This window comes from Galleria mellonella, unplaced genomic scaffold (genome assembly GCF_026898425.1).
Source record: "Galleria mellonella isolate WM207_F2 unplaced genomic scaffold, CSIRO_AGI_GalMel_v1 utg537, whole genome shotgun sequence".
Taxonomy (NCBI): domain Eukaryota; kingdom Metazoa; phylum Arthropoda; class Insecta; order Lepidoptera; family Pyralidae; genus Galleria; species Galleria mellonella.
The window spans coordinates 3438948-3455300 of record NW_026442112.1 but is presented as its reverse complement, the minus strand read 5'-3'; positions in this window follow the sequence as shown (position 1 = coordinate 3455300).

Sequence of the window (16353 nt, the reverse complement as noted above, 5' to 3'; positions counted from 1 at the left end):
TCCTGAAGATTAAAAAAAGCTTTATTTATGATTGAATGTATTACACGTGTGTTCCGGGCATAGAATGAATCACCCTTTACTTTTCTATAGGTGTCATAGTACGTGATTAAGAAAATTTTGTGGTCGAGGAATGGGCAGCGGCGTCCCTCTTAAAATATCACCAAGCCTAACTGCGGATGCCAAACGTGACAAGTACTGACAAACCCCCAAAGGGGGTTCTCATATTCTGGTTTGGCACTTCAGTGGTATAAAAAATAATTTAACCCTATATATATAAGCTATATCTGTGCCTCTAGTGAGAAAGGGTATAACTCAAGTTATAGCCTTTTTCTTTTTTAGGCTACTTTAAATAAGCAATTTTTTCTCTTTCGAATGGTATAAGAATCGTAACGATATCTTTAAAAACAATAGAGATAGTAAACATGTAAAAGGCTACAATTAACAAAATATTTGTGGTAAAAAAGTCATAGTTAGAAATAAAACTACAATATTTTACAAAAATTATTTTTGTAAAATGTATCAGTTCGATTTGAACCCTTTTACACCATTTAATAGCGATTATTTTTTATAGCGTAAAATACACAACATTGTTTTTCTTCAATACTTCAATAAAATCGTTTTAATTCAACTTAAAACTATTTTCACATCATAATTTTAATATTTTTCTTAAGTGTGATTAGGTATAATAGAATTATTTTTAAAACTATAGGTTTTACACAAAAACCGACAATTTCATAAGAAAATCATTGACTTGTTCAATTAGCAAATAATAAAAGCAGCAAAGTTTTTTTTCTTTATTTAAAATAGTTTTTTGGCTCTCCTGAAAAGTGACCATTTTGAATTGAACTCTTTCTCACTAGAGGCACAGATATAAAAGCTTGCTTTTAAAATATTTAAAAAAAACCCTGTTACCGATCGTATCTAGCAAACCTATGTCGTCGGCAGAACGTTTAATTAACACGAGTGACAGGCCGATGTGAGCCGACACACTCACTGTACGAGTACATGTGAACAATACATGTGTACCGCCGCCGTATGGCTTATAAATGGAGCTTGATTTAAATCCATTTGTGGGTAATGAAGAGATTTAAATTACTCACAGATCGATATGAGAAGTTCACGACAAAAATTTGAAGCGAATTTAAAAAGCTGTACGGTCTTAATTAGTTTATATTTTTTTTATATAGTTATAATAAAGATTTCTACAAAATACTTCGTCTTTTGTAGCTGTATGAATCTCTCTCTCTCTCTCTCTCTCTCTCTGTGTGTGTGTGTGTGTGTGTGTGTGTGTGTGTGTGTGTGTGTGTTCATATGCGTGTACGTGTGTATACGCGTGTTTGTTTTATATCATATCAAACTTGTAAGCTATATTGTATGTATTATATATGTACCTATACACCATTATTAAATAAAATAGATTTTGTCACAAATATTTGTAATTTGACAATATTTTAAAGCCAAATTACTTGTTTAATCCAAACAGTAATTAATTCTTACCACATGCTATTAAAATGAACGATAATATTACAAATATCACATATGAATATATGTTACAAATGCTGACAATAGTAAGATATATATTTAAACGATCCAACCCACGGGCGCAGTTCAATTTTCAATTCTCAATGAGCGTTATAATTAGTGAAATCGACGAGGAGAATCGTACAGCGCGTATAATTAGTTCGTAGTGTGAGTCGTGGCTCAACTAGTGTTGCACTTTTCAGTATCATAATGATGTCCTATTCATTTGTTCTTTGAACTCATAATTTTGGTTATATTTGAAATGTAAATTTATTTATTTATTCACACCAAAACCAGGGCTATACCAGAGCAAATAGATACAGTTTAGGATCACAAACCAAGCCAATAATAGGTTTTCACAAATAGTAACAATATAGATAAAAGGCGCTGCACACAAAGTAACAAAAATAGGAATTAACAAAAAAAACAAATGAAGAAATGATTAATCTGTAATGTGAATTATAGGCCAATTAGTGTTTTTAGTTTACAAAAATTTTATCCACAGAAAGGGAGTAATATTAACGGTATAATGCGCCGTAAGTTGTTATACCTAGGACGCATAATGTGAAATAGAAAATACAGTCTTCTGCAGCTTATAATACAGATAAAAATCCAAGGTCACCGAAGACCGGGAAGACGCCGAACCTCCTTAAAAATCTAAGGCTTAAAAATCTGAAGTGGTTTGGAATAAGCACCAGATCCCTTTTCAGGATGGCGGTGAGAACAAGATAAGATCGCCATGACGCCGGCCTCCGATAGAAGATGGATTTTTTGTTTTATTTTGTTACCCACCTTTTTTCTTTATACTTATATATTAATAAAACAAAAAATCATGAATTTATATGGGATATTTTTTGATCATTTGTGCACGTTATTTTTTAAAACTACTGTCACTAGTAAGCAGGTTCGGTCAATAGCAACAGGCAAATCTATAAACTGTGTACTATAATCTAACAATACTGGGGGGAAAAGGATTGTTAGCAATGAAGTTCGACAGCCCCATTGCTAGCAATGTACCTTATTGGGGGAAAAGGGTTGTTAGTAATGGAGACTGAGAATTTCATTGCTAGCAATATACCCAACCAGGTCGACCTCCTCGTGGTTCTCCCTGGAAACTATCATGGTTAATTCCTGATGAATTCATCATGATGGGCAATATTCTCATCTATCTTATTAGGTCGTTACCTCCACGTTTTCACCCATAAAAAAAATACCTTATTAGGTCGACCTCCACGTGCTTCCCCCTGCAAACCATCGTGAACAATTCTTGTTGAATTCGTCACAATGGGCTAACTGACCTACTTCATCCTCACCTGTCATTCTTCACTGGTGCCCCGCCGATGTATGCCGATAACGCGGATGGGGTTACCATTCCATTATCATCCATTAAAAAAAATCTAACAATACTACATCTATATATTATGAGAATAAAAAATTATATTTTTTTAATAAGTGTTATAATTAATCGTGGAATTTACAATGTTAGCTACAACTAGTTCTTGGTGTAGTGTGAGTGGCGGTCTTGTAACTAGGGTTGTGCGTTATTTTTTTTATACAACTTAGAATGGCAAACAAGCTGACGGCCCACCTGATGGAAATTAGTAACCGTCGCCTATAGACATGAGCAGTACCATGGACATAACGGCGTATACTGTTTCACCCATGATACCCCCCATGCGTTGCCATTCCTGAGGACTCAGGTGTTATTCCTCTGTACTCAGTAAATTCACGCCATATCCCACCCTTCAAACCGAAACACAACCATGCAAACACAACTGCTTCACGGTTGAAACACGAATGGTTATGTCACTTGAGTAATGGCACCGCATTAATTTCCATTTTATTGTATTTTTAGAGTTCCACTCAAAAAGCGTACAAAATAACTTCCACAATGCGACTTTGCCCGTCTGTCTATACGTCTGTAACAGCGTTATATCTCAACAACTAGTAATATCATCAATTTAAAATTTGAAACAGTTTTAAATGGTTTTTTTGTAATTATATATGAAATTAAGCTTTAAATAAATATTTCTTTCTTTCAAAATAATTATTTATTTATTAGATGCACAAGACAGTTTTACTACATAATAACACCTATACAGACTCAAAACAGTATCATAACAAGTTTCAAGGCCAGATATGAGGACATAAAACAAGAAACTTTATATTTAAATATTAGTACAACATTATTGAATATTAATTAACATTAATTAAATTTTACAAACATATAACACATATATTTAATTTAAAATGATTGTGTTTAATATTTTTATATTTATTTTTTTATATTTATTTATTTATATTTATTTAAATATCACATCTAAATACTGCGTAAAATATACATTTTACTCCTCTATTACATCATTATTAAATCGTACAATATCTTATCGTGCTACGATAATAATAAATTAAAAAAGCCTCTGTTAAACACCGCACAGCCAACACTATTCCAACCACTTGAATTTCGGCCCCTTTTTTCCTCGCTTTCACCCCTTTCCGCGGGTAACAACCATTACAATGTAAAATTCTAATTCTCTCGTTAAGTCCTCCAGCCTTTTCTGGGCACTTTTGTTGAATATAAAATAGAGAAAATTAATTTGCATTTAGATAAACGTACGGTGTACTGTAATGATAGAACGTGGATTATTACTTTTTTTTTTTTTATTATTATTCTGATTGGCCTTTGTGTTTCTATTGGCATGCGGAATGTAGCAGTTAAATCAATACATATAATAAAATCGCAACTGGTCCCTGTCTGTACGTTTATGCGTGCTAATCTCAGAAACGGCTTAACCGATTTGTGTTCGGTTTTCATTAATGCATTATGATTTACTCCACTTAACGTTTAGTTATTGTTTTATTTCAATCGGTTTATAAATAAAAAAGTTATATATATCTAAAAATTCACATATAAAATGCTTTAAAATAACCGACCAGATGAAAGGGCTGAAACTTTATAGATAGGTATTGTAATGAATAATATAATAATAATATAATATTTTATATGTCCTAGCTATATAGTATATATACATTTAATTCGTCGATTTAAAATGGGCTAATACTAAATAGTCAATTTTTAAAATATATTAAAAATTATCTGAATAGTTAATTTTTAATGTATATTTTCGCATGTATTGTTAATTTTTGTTATAACCTAATATTTATACTATAAGTGAATATACAAAAGCATATAAATTGATAAATTTATATTAAATTATTACAATTACACAATATTACTTATTACAGTGTCAAAAAAAATTACAAAAAGAAAACAAAAATAAAGAAAATCAATGCAAATAGCAATAACAACCTAACTTACTTTTTTTCTATATTAGCCAGCATGTGAATCATACTACAATGATTCAAATACTGGCAGTCTGGACGGTCCAAAAAACCCTTAGGATAGTGTCAGAGCTGGCTAAGACCCCACGCATCAGAGATGTATACCGTAGAAACGTTCCTGAAGCAGCAAAATAATTCAAATCAAGTAACCAGAATTACTACCAAAGCACTCCTCGACGTAACAAAATAATCCCCATCAAGCCGAAAACATTTTAATACAAATTAAAACATGAAAACCGTACACATCAGCCGTAAATCGAGTTTACCTCTCACGATGAGTAATATACCACGCTCGATGGCTGGCAGATTACGGTCTATAAATTATTATAAAGCAATCAGTGTATGGCAAAAGTTTTTGGGACATTTTGTCGTTGAGAGACGACGACGGTACGATTGCGATCGGTGTTTTTTTTTTTGATGGGTGAAAATGGCATAGTAACCCCGCCCGCGCCAACGGGATACGCTGGCGGAGCACCAGTGAAGGGTGATAGATGAGAATGAAAACAGGTCAGTTGATGAAGTCATCATGATGAATTCATCAGGAATTAACCATTAGTTTCTAGGGGGAACCGCGATGAGGTCGACTTAGTTGGGTATATTGCTAGCAATAGGATTTTTAGTCTCCATTACTCGCGATCGGGGTTATTTACTCGGATTCATCCGTGTATACCAACATATGTATTTTTAATGTTCTAAGTTAGGTTGTCTTTATACAAAAATTCCAAATTTCGCCGTGTAGTCCCAGTATAGAATAAGTCATCGCTTTCTTTCTCATGGCTGTAGTAAGAAGCGACTAAGGGAACTTAATGGTATAACGATGGGCAGCAACATCCTTCTTAAAACATCGCCAAAGCCTAAGGTTGCTGCAGTTAGGCTTTGGTGATGTAAGCCTGCCAAGCTTGGCAATTAGCAAAACCCGCTTTATAAGGGAGGTCTATATCCAGCAGTGGACAGTTAACGGCTGATAGCTTTCCATCAGATACGATATGAATGCACCAAATCGTACCTGATGGAAAGTAATAACAGTACCACGAACATAACAGAGTATATTGCGTCGCCCATGATCCCTCATACGTTGCCATTCCTGAGAATTAAGGTATTTTTTTCAATGGACGATAATAGAATGGTAACCCCACCTGCGCTATCGGAATACGCTGAGGGACACCAGTGAGGGATAATAGGTGAGAATGAAAAGGCAGGTCAGTTAGCCCATCGTGATGAACACACCTGGAATTCAGCATGATGGCTTCCAAGGGGACCGAGGGGAGATCGACCTGTTGAGATATATTGTTAGCAATAGGACTGGTAAGCCACATTTCTGACAACCCCTTTCTCCTTTGAGAACTAAGGTATTACGCCTTTGTACTCTGATAGTAAATTAATAGAACTGTTACAAGAGACATCGTCGGTTGTAAATCTTATACAGTTTGTCGAATGCGAGTTCTCGTAGATTTATTGGTAATATAATTTTGATTGATCGACGATATTTTACAAGGTGTCCCGAGTTGGGGATGGGTGGAAACGACGCACTAAGAGCTCACTCATAATCAATCTTTAATGTCTTGAGAAAATACTTATTCGATATAACTTTGTCGTTTATAGTGATTTATATATAATATGTAATTTCTACTTTGCGAGAACATTAAGATTTAAAGGACTATGTAACGAGATTTATCAGAGTTTTTTTTTAAACATTGTGTTTCAATTCATATTATTTATTATTTTCATTCATTCATTAATACAAATATGTGTACATGGCGGACGCAATGCTAAAAGCATTCTCTTCCAGTCAACCATAGGGAAGTGTAAGAATACTCGAATGGGGTACTACTTATTATTGATATACATACATACTAAAATTACATATATATACGAATAAATATATATATGAATAACAAATATACTTACACATATATGACATATACTATATTATACACGAAATTGAGAATAATATAAAGCACTTACTGCTCGGATAAAGTAAAAAGTGAGCGTGAACTTTTTTTGAAAGACGGTTTAGTCGGTAGTCTCTTAATGGCACCAGGAAGCGCGTTCCAGAGTCATGAAGAATGTAAGAGAAAAGCGTTTGAAGCGTAACCAGTACGGTGAGAGGGGAAAGATAATTGGAGAATATTATTGGAACGAAGGTTACGTTCATGAGTTTCAAAAAGATACTGAAATTTACTGCTTAAGTAGTTAGTAATTCTGGTACGTGATATAAAATAAAAGCAACATATGCTGTAATGAATATAGAAATCATATAGGTTTATATGTTTAAATTTAAATTTAAAAATTCAGGTTGACATGCTGTGTAACAGACACAAATTCCTCCGCAAATAAGACCAAAGGAACTGCTATTCAGCAGTGTCATTGTAACATCAATAATGTGGACGGGCGTTATCCTATAGACGTCTGTTATCTTTCTAATAATCTCGATCTAGCCTTGTTTATCGTAGCTCGGTTGAGTCGTTACGTACACCACGTTCTACACAAACACATGCGGTAAGGCGACCGTTTGTCGCGACTATAGTAATTAAACGAGCATTTTATTATTATTGGTAGGGAAAAGGCTTTGTCTAGAATTATGATATTGTTTTTCCTTCCACTTGGAATAAACTGTGAAGCGATAAAGACCTGTCTTCTTTATACATTACTTCTTCTTACTTTATTACCGTTTCAATCTTCCAAAATCTGCTGTTGGACAGGCAGGACAGTGATCCTTTAAGATATCTATACAGAAGGTCTCCTCCATAGATCATATAGAGAACACGTCCTGAATAGACTCCCATAAGAAAAAGTTATAAGCCATCTGCATCCAATACCTTCTTGTAACATTTTTATATAAGTTATATCCCTTTAATATAACCTGGTATATGAAAGGCCAGTCCTTCTTTTCTCATATATATGCAATAAAAATTATTATTGAATAATATTATATTAAAAATCTAATGAATTCATTATGATAAACCAGCTATCTATTATTAGTTTTTTACTAGTCCTCATTAGCTTCTATCAATAGCGAATACGTTATAAAAAAAACTGATTGTAATAAAATTAGAGCTTCGAAATGTTGAAATCATATAACAATAAAACAGGTACTTACTATTTCCAATATCATGCATTGCTCTGTTTCCAATATGGCATAAACTATAATAAGAAATAACGTAGGTATTTCATCGCCATCCTGATGTGGGTATCAAATAAAATACCTTGACAAACGCATTACGATAAACTATGTAAGGTCAATCTAAATCCGATATAGCGGACGGACGAAATATATATATATATATATATATATATATATATATATGATACGATTAACGGCTGATCATAAAAATCATAACCACTTATTTATAAACCAAACATGATTATAATTTGTTATGTATGCGTCATTAAAAATGAATACTAACGAAGTATTAAGAGCACACAAGTAATACTCTGAAATATCAGTTTTTTACGTCCCTCTATGTCAAAATTTCCTTTCCATTCTTGAATCTGTACTTACCACTTCCAGTGATATAATAAACACACTTGAATTAAATTTAAATTGAATGATTAAATCTCTTCACCACAATCCACGTAAAATACATCGAGAATATTTGTATTTATTTAGAGATAGACAGGCAGTAAAAAAAATATATATATTATTTGCAACGAACAACAGTACCAAAATCCCTTGTCGCCATTCGCAACCCGTTTTGTAATTGCCAAACAGCGTGTAGCGCTGTCGTTTCATTCAATTACCAGCTCGGCTCAGTTCACACACGGATGAACGATGTAGAACAGTATGGATTATATGTATTTGTTTATTTAAACAAAGGGACAAAAACTTTTTTGGTTTATGCAACTTAGAATGGCAAACAAGCTGACTGCCCACCTGATGGAAAGTGGTAACCGTCGCCTATAGACATGAGCAGTACCATGGACATAACAGAGTAAACTGTTTCCCCCATGATACACCACATGCGTTGCCATTCCTGAGGACTCAGGTGTTATAACTCTGTACCTCGTAAATTCACTGCCATATCCCACCCTTCAAACCGAAACACAGCCAAAAAGGACAGAACTAAATTAAAAAAAATCCCCATTGAAATATAAATAACTTTTTTTTTTAATAACAAAGGTGTCAAAGAAGATATCTCATCGTGTAGGGTTGCCATAATGTTTATTTAAATGTGTACAATACCAGAGATTACGAAAAAACGTATATACTTTATTATGTCCTTTTTAAAAAAAAAAAGTAAAAGGAAGAAAATTCCAAGGCTATCTGGAAGAGACAGATAGATAGATACTCTTTATTGTTTCTTCCATAAGATTACATTAGTGCACTTATTATAAATACAAACAATTGCAAGAAAATATTACACTGAGAAAACAATGGGCGGCCTTTTCACTAAGAGCGATCTCTTCCAGGCAACCTTTGGATGGAGAAGAGTAATTGTAAACGGTGTGACGAGATTGCTTTAACGATAAGACCGCCTTTTGTACTTCAGAAATATAATACATATTTTTGTATTATTTTATAAGTGGTGCAATAAAATGCAAATAAATAAATTCCACAACCTGAGTGTTTGAGGAAACATCTTTGTAATTACTCAGTACCTTATTGATTCATGCATATAATTGCATACATTAAATCTGTCTCTCATTAATATAGGCAGAAGCACTTGTTTTGATAATTTATGACCATATTGTATACTGCGATCATGTATTCTATTATTAAGATAAATATTTTCTTTAAGTGCTTCTCTATTACTAAAAGTAGCCATGAATTTGTCTTTCCAGTAAATTTGCCAATAGAAGCATATATATAGTACTGGTAACCCCATTGTTTCTCAGATATAAGTTTTATGTCCTCCAAGTGTCTTTTATCCTCCATTTTACCAATCACCAATTTTTATTCAGGTTTTTAGAGACATTTTTTAAACTGTTATCTATCTATTTTATCATTACTAGTCAGAAAAACTATAAATTGATAACTTACCTGATAGAAAGTGTTAACCTATAAACATATGTATGGTCTTTATTTTACAGTATTAAAATAAAATTCTACAAAAAAAAACTACATTGTTTTGAAAACACCCAGTTATTTTGATTAAAAACTAAACTAATGAACAGATTTTGATACAATTTCTGTTAACTGTAAATATATCTTCAGTTCAGTTAAAAAAAAATCTAATTTGTTTACAACTGACAGAGTTATGAGGTAACAAACATAGAAAAAATACAAGCGAATTGAGAGTGTTCTTCTTTTCGAAGTCGCTCGATAATGATTATTTAAATTATTAGGCTAAATTAAAACTTCATCATCGACCGAGCAACGAGGCGATACCGTTGTCCCATTTTACATTAAAAATACATTTCATAAGCTATACTTTTTCCTTTATTTTAAATAAAGATTCAATATAGCCATTCCATGAATATTCAATTCGGTGGTTCACTTCCACTTTGTCGAGTTTTGTATCAAATTTCAAACTTCTTAATCTACATATTTAAAACTTAATTCGCTTGGATTGGGGAAAGCAAGATTTCTATAAAGTAATTTGATGGTTGTAATATTAATGAGATCATACCTTTTTACTCGACTGCCGAAAAGGAGGGGTAATATTTTACAGACATATGTATGTAAGCATTTTAAATATTATATTTTATAATACATTGTAACTTTAAATTTACATTTATAATATATTATACCTATCTAAATAAATGTTTCTAATGGAATACATTTAAATAGTTAAAGATAAAAAAAATCCTTAAGATCACTGCCAGCTGGTAGGGTACCTAGGAGACTTGCTGTATTTCCACGCTGAATAGCAATGAAAAAGCATTTGACCAAAGTATAGGCCAGCATTCTGGTCGCCAGTATATATGTATGTATGTATATAAGCTAATCTCTGGATTTATATAAATAAGCTCTCGTTAGACTGATCTTACTAATAGAAGTATTAAGGTTACAGTTCTTAGACTGAGTACAGGATAAAATATATACAGTGGCCAGAAAGTGCAATGATCCTGTCATGTCTTTTTCCATTAAAATTAAATATTTTCATCCCATAAAAGCTCTGACAAGATTACTCAGTATTACCATTATTTCAACCTTTGAATAGCAAATGACCACTGTCAAAATAAACTAAATACGTGTGGCAACAAACGGCTAGTTGATCGCACAGTGATATTCGCAACATAGCCATGAACTACGCTCATGAATAAGCGCTCCTGTTCAGTTTGTAACTAGTAGGTCCTCTAATTCAAAACATGAGTAAAGCTGATGTAAATAATTACAATACACTACTTTGGGCACTAATATGACTCTCGATGGTTATTATTCGACAATCAAACAAAAGTAATCGTAAAATTTCTAATTATTATTATTATTTAATATCAAAGTTAAGTTACAATAAAGCTAACCATAACCTCGTTGCTGAAATAACCACTGTAACGACTAAGTCTAAAGCAATCCCGCTCTACTGAGCTCAAATATCGCGTTATAATTAAAATTTTCGCCGTAACAGCTATGCAATTCAACGCTACGGCAAAGGGATTCCAATTAGAATAGTACCAAATAAGTCTTGCAAGAATATCAACATTAAATTTGATAATAATGTAAATTAATAAATGTTAATATGGAGTGGTTTAAATTAATTGATGTAGTGAAAAAACGCAGTTAAAAGACTTAAAATGGCAAACAAGCTGACGGCCCACCTGATGGAAAGTGGTAACCGTCGCCTTTAGACATGAGCAGTACCATGGACATAACAGACACACACATATTTCGCCCATGATACATCACATGCGTTGCCATTCCTGAGGACTCAGGTATTATTCCTCTGTACCCTGTAAATTCACGCCATATCCCACCCTTCAAACCGAAACACAACCATGCAAACACAACTGCTTCATGGTAGAAACATGAATGGGACAGAGGTACCCAAGCAATCGACTTTTGTACAAAGTCTCCCTCCGGATAATATAGTCCGCCATTTTGTGGCAGCGGCTATTTTGAAATGATATCATTTATTTATCTTTAGTTCGTCAAGTTCTTTTTCTTTAATAATCATTGATTTCATAAATTTTTCAACGTTTAAATGCTTTGAAAATGTATTATCCGCCATCTTGTGACGACGGCCATATTAAAAATAATACAATGTTGAGCGTTGTTCAAAAAAGTCACATTTATTATTATCTTGGATTATATATATCATAATTGTATTCAATAGGATATCAAAAATTGTACCTAATTTAGGTTGCAAAAATAAACACAAAAAGTAACTAGCATACATTAAAACTTAAATAAAACTTGTAAAACATAGGTAATGTATAGATTCATGGAAAAAGGAAAAAGCAATTTCTACTCCTTTACCTCGCTTTACATTAACCTCGTAGATCGCGTTCCAGTTCACGCATACAACTTTCATAGATGAAATATTCCATTACTATTTAGTATCTTACAGTATAATTTATTTACGTATTTGTAAAAGAAAAATCAAGACTTATTTACATAAAAAAATAACTAAAACATAAATACAGATGGTCTACAAAAAAAAATTAAAATATAAAATAAATTTAATTTTTTAAGCATTTTTGCAAGTCATTTTTAAGTCTCTACTGCACTTTTGGAATGCAATATTCTCTAAGAGAAACGAGCAAAAGACACAGTTGTAGTTTTTCGAAAACTATAGTCTAATCTGGTTCTGCTTGCTAGTTGATGCCAGAAAAAAAGTCCATTTCTTTCTAGTAACAGATCATAAAAATTAGAATATTATCATAAAAATAGCATTGGAACAAATTTATAAAATAATTTTATGTCTATATTCTGTTTTATAATTTTTTTAAAAATAGAATAACTACATTAATTATTCACATTGATTTATTGTTTACATTACCTATAAAAACAATATACGAAACAAAAAACAAAACAATACAACCCTACCCAATAATTTTCAATAGCCAATTCTTGTTGAAGGCAGAATGAACACAAACTTGTATTTCAAAACAGCAAATCGAAGTGGGCGATAACAAGTGGCCAACTATTGTGCGAAATAGGAAAAAAACTTGTACGAAAATGTACCCACAACAACTAGTTTTGAAAACCAATTATATAGGAGAGCATTTGTAACAAACTCTCGACTAATTATCGAGTGAGTGCAGAGTGAATGGGGCACCGTGTGTGGGGGATATGGTTGTTTTTGTTGTACTAGTAAGAAAAGTATGGGGTTAGTTGTAACTCGCACTACTCTTATGCCTTACAATTATATATGTAAATCTACCATAATATTAGTATGCATTGTATTAATTGATATTATAACAAAATCGTAAGGATCATTTTTTTTATACAACTTAGAATGGCAAACAAGCTGACGGCCCACCTGATAAAAAGTGGTAACCGTCGCATATAGACATGAACAGTACCATGGACATAACAGAGTATACTGTTTCGCCCATGATACTCCCCCTTCAAACCGAAACACAGCCATGCAAACACAACTGCTTTACGGTTGAAACACGAATGGGACAGAGGTACCCAAGCAATCGACTTTTGTACAAAGTCTTCCTCAATACTAACTGCAACTCACTTCAGTTTTTTTATACCACTGGTATAAAAAAAACTGATGTTAAACGGTCTGTCTGATGGTAAACGGTCACTGTATGTCACAGCTATGGACGCCTGCAATACCAGGTAACGTGCGCGTTGCCGACCTTGAAGAAACCTACTCTTTTTGAAGAGCTGTAGTCTCTAGCGAAAAAAACGGCAGGGAACTCATCCCACAGCCTGAGCGTTCGCGGGAGAAAGTTCCTTTAAAACTGCACCGTACGTGACCATTTAGGTTCAAGCGTGTGAGAATGAATTCCTTGTCGATGGCGAGCAGTACGATGATGTGATATCATTTCAAACTGTGTTTCGGTTTGAAGACAATTCCTCATAACACAATCGATTATACAAGCGGTTGAACACACAAAAAGAGGCAAAGTCTTGCTTTACACTTAAGGGGTCTATACCGCCTGTAAAATTGAACCTGTGTTAGAATTATCAACAATTCTCATAGCCTATTTGTGAATCGAATTATTGTACAATATAATACTTTCTAATGCTTATTAATATAAAAAATCTAAAAGTGACTTAAATACAACTCATTTTTAAAAAAGTGTATGTTTCTTCCTAAGAATATATAAAGTTATTTGAAAGATACAGGGGGCCTACCATGAAATGAAATTTCGAATTTTCGGGCTCAATTTCGTGTTTTTGTTGGTACCTAAATCGACCTAATAAATGGAGCTTAACGTTTTATTCATCATAAATCCTATCCTAATAGTCCAGAAGAACAATATTTTAATATTTCGTTCGTCCCCGAAATTTCGGAAAATATTTCATGGTAGGCCCTCAGATTTTATTTTCAACATATAAATGTGTGTAAGGAAATTTAGAATATCAAATAATTATTCAGTTTCCACTTTTAGAGCCAATCCAACGTATTTTTTTTTTTATTTCATATTTCTTCAAGGTCGACAAAACGCATGTGACACCTCTAGTGTTGCAGGCGTCCATAGACTACAGTGACCGTTTATCATCAGACGGCCTGTATGCTTGAATGATACCTTTTTGGTTGGCTCGCCATCGACAGGGAGTTCATCCTCATGTCCTACAGGCTCAATGGTCGCGTACTACGTGGTTTCAGAGATGTTTCCTCCCACGAACACTCAGGTTGTGGAATGAGCTCCCTGTCGAGATTTTCCCAAGAGACTACAGCATGGGGTTCTTCAAAAGTGGGGTAAAGAGGTTTCTTCAAGGTCGGCAATGAACGCGTAACCTCTGGTATTGCAGGTGTTCATAGGCTACGGTAACCACTTACCATCAGGTGGGCCATATGTTTGTTGCCACCTCAGTGGTATAAAAAATAAAAAAATAAAAAATAAAAAAGTATCGTCATTTAACTGTGTCAATTTAACTTTTATCTTAAACAAGTCATGCACTTCATAATAAGTACTCAAATCACTCTCGTCGCATACAAAAACCAATGAAAAATTCACAAAGACCCAGACAGCAAAGCCATTGAAATCAAATGCCATAATTAAATCTCCAATTCATATTCCGATACCCAATCAAAAGGATGGCGGGAACGAGGCGCTACGAAGAACCCCGTAATTAGCCACCTCCAGAAAACTGAGACAAAAAATATATCCCCCCCACGATGAATATGCAAGCCCTCTATTTGTCGTGCCGTCCTGCTATGTTGAATTATTAATGTTTACCTAAAGCAAACAGGAACGGGCGCTATGAACGGATTGTTCGTAGTATTTTATGGTTAAAATTAAGACAGCAGCAGTTTGTTTGACTTTGTATGACAATACATTGTATAATTTTAATATTATCGATTATTTATTATATTAATTGTATTGCCAAATAATTCATATTTATTTCCAATTACATAATGTATTTAAATGTTTTAATATTTATATAATTAGATAGATAGATAAATAAAATCTTTCTTACCATCATCTTCCTACCCTTATCTCAATTATTATTTGCGGTCGGCGTAATATATTTTCCTCTCCCATTATTTTCTATTCCCAGTCATTTCCGCATTCACTCCCATTCTGACCATATCGTCTTTCACACAATCCATCCATGTCTTTTTAGGTCTTCCTCTCCTCTTATAGCCATCTACTTTCATTCTTAATACTTTTTTTTAAATATGCACCTCATTCCTGCGCATCACGTGCCCATCTTTGTTACCAACAACAATAATTACAGTTAAAAATAAACAGCAATAAAAAGAGAAAAAAAACATTTTGCTGGTAATAAGGCTCCTATTACCAGCCTATTGCCTCAGCTGTTGCTATATATGCAAACCCCCAGCGAAATCTACCTATACAGTGTTAATTTTTAGGTATTTAAATATTTTAATTTAATAATCTCAGATTTGATAATTTATTTTAATATTTTCAGATATTTTAATAGCTTGCTCTATAATATATTTTTAATGAAAATAGCAATTTCTATTTTTTCTAATCGCTATTTTTAAAGTATAAAAATAGTAATAGTATACGAGTATTTATCAAAATTGTTATTACAATCACATAATATTTCTGATAGCTAACCACAGCTGATTTTCTATGATCTGTAGAACTCGACAAGCTTGCCACATAATAACGCAAATCCTCCACTAAACTTATTTTAGTTGTTAAGGATTTATTGAGCGTTTATGAATAAATATCTGTTTAACATTTTAACTAAAGAGTTCTTTTAAATTACAATAAGATTTTTTATGAATAAATCTCTGTTTAACATTTTAACTAAAGTAGCAATTATTCAACATTTTAACTAAAGAGTTCTTTTAAATTACAATAAGATTTTTTATGATTAAATCTCTGTTTAACATTTTAACTAAAGTAACAATTATTGAACATTTTAACTAAAGAGTTCTTTTAAATTACAATAAGATTTTTTATGAATAAATCTCTGTTTAACATTTTAACTAAAGTAACAATTATTGA